Below are 2,298 nucleotides of genomic sequence, written 5' to 3'. Positions count from 1 at the left end.
GGGGGGGGGGGGGGGGGGGGGGGGGGGGGGGGGGGGGGGGGGGGGGGGGGGGGGGGGGGGGGGGGGGGGGGGGGGGGGGGGGGGGGGGGGGGGGGGGGGGGGGGGGGGGGGGGGGGGGGGGGGGGGGGGGGGGGGGGGGGGGGGGGGAATTTAGCTAAGCACTTCTATTATTATATATATATAGATATATTTTTAGTATATTCATAATGTACATTATATTTATGAGAAATACATTATTTGAGTACTGAAAATACATTATTTTGTATAATATATATATTCAATACACGAATAATATACTTTTAATATATTAAAATGTACTCCCTCCGTCCCTAATTGTTTGTCTCATTTACTTTTTGCACGGTTTTAATACAACATAACAAATGATACTAATTTTCCAATTTTGCCCTTCAAAAGTAGGTGTAATTTGTACAAAGTACAATTGTGCTTGTCTCATTAATGGTCTATAAAGTTGAAAAGTCAAAAGGGTAGATTGGGAAATGTAGAATGATAGTTATGTTCAATTTTAGAAAAAGGACACTATTTTGGGACAAATTAAAAAGGAAAGTAAGTAAGGTAAAATGGGACGGAGGGAGTGCTTTTTTTTATGGTCCACACAAGATTACGTATACCACGATCTACGCAATTAATCGCCGGTTAAGAGGTTGCCCCATTAAATACGTTGTTGGCAGTCTGGCACGTCGTCGTCAAGCACGGTTTGTCCTAATGGACGAATTTGAGGTCCATTGACTTAATTAATGTGCTACTGAAAATAGTTATTGTTCGGGGTCCATTGACTTAATGTCTTATTGAAATAATTTTGTATGAGGTCCACTGACTTAAAATCGTTTGTCTTTTTTACTTACAGTTTATACTTTGTATTTATTTGGAGATTTAGGGTGTGTTTGGTTTACACATGGGATCGGAATCGGTATAGGTATCAAATACTTGATAAGGATAATGGGTTTTGGTGAAAGTATTTTGCATGTTTAGTAGTAGGGTGGAATGAGAATGGTTATTAATAGTTGGGGAAGAAATGAGGAAGGAAAATGAAACCCTTATTTAATAAGGGTATGAGTTTTTCAATTAATGGGGTATTCCAAACCCATAGTAGTGTTCTAAAAACCTGTCAACCAAACAGTAACAATCACTTTGATACCCATATCTTATACCAAAACCCGTCAACCAAACACACCCTTATATTTAGTTATCCAAGCTTATAATACTTTAGTACTTTTTATTTTTGGGTTACGACAGACCCCAAATACTATTACTATCTAATGTTTTTTAATTCATAAGATGTAATGACCAAAATATTTTTCCGGGCTATGTTTGGAAATCAGGAAAATATCTTCTGCAAAAATGTTTTCTGTAAAATGAATCATTTTTTCAGAAAATATTTCTTTTTTAGTGTTTGGTTGTATTTTGGTAAACAGTCTTAATGTGTTTGGTATATTTTCTAAAAAATGAGTAGAATTGTATAACTAAATATTTTAATTATTTTATTTAAATTATGAAAATATTTATAATCATATTATTTATTCAAAAAATTCTATAAAAAAAAAAACTTCGGGAAACAAGAGAGGAAAACCAGAGAGGATTGCTAGTTTTCAAATTCGCGCAAACTTGGTCCGGGATATGACCTCCGCCAAATTTTGGCGGAAGTCATTTTCCCCAAAAATAGCATTGTTTTCCTTTGATCCGGAAAATGATTTTCGTTGAATTTGATTTTTCAGGCTTTCCCAAACATTGAAAACAGAGAAGTTAATTTTCAGAAGTCATTTTCCGAGTTTTCAAACACTACCTAAATAAGAAAAAAAAAACTACAAAGAAGTATTATATGAAAAAGGTTTTGTAAAATTTTCATTAAAAATAATGAAGTAATAAGTGTGCTCCAATTTTTCCAACATAGTACCCCACAGATTTAAAGCTGTCTTTGATGGCATAGGAACTATGTTTTCTGGAATATCATTACGAATATGAGATTACAAGATATATACATAGGTACATAAGTCATGTTACAAGTAAACCATATCTATACTAGTAGAGTCATAATATTCCCCTACAAGTTTAAGGTAGGTACTCAGCAACCTTGAGCTTGTCACGTAAAAAGACAAACAGAGCAATAGCGTGTGCTTTGGTAAAAATGTCCACCAATTGATCTTTAGTGGGGATGAAGTTGACTTGAAGCTCACCCTTACTAACTTTATCACGAAAAAAGTGATAATCTATCTCGACATGCTTGGTCCAGGCAAAAAAGACAAGATTAGCACAAAAATATGTTGCACATAAGTTGTCACA

Source organism: Ipomoea triloba, chromosome 1 (genome assembly GCF_003576645.1).
Source record: "Ipomoea triloba cultivar NCNSP0323 chromosome 1, ASM357664v1".
Lineage (NCBI taxonomy): Eukaryota > Viridiplantae > Streptophyta > Magnoliopsida > Solanales > Convolvulaceae > Ipomoea > Ipomoea triloba.
The sequence above is the reverse complement of the archived record's forward strand: the minus strand, read 5'-3'. Positions refer to the sequence as shown.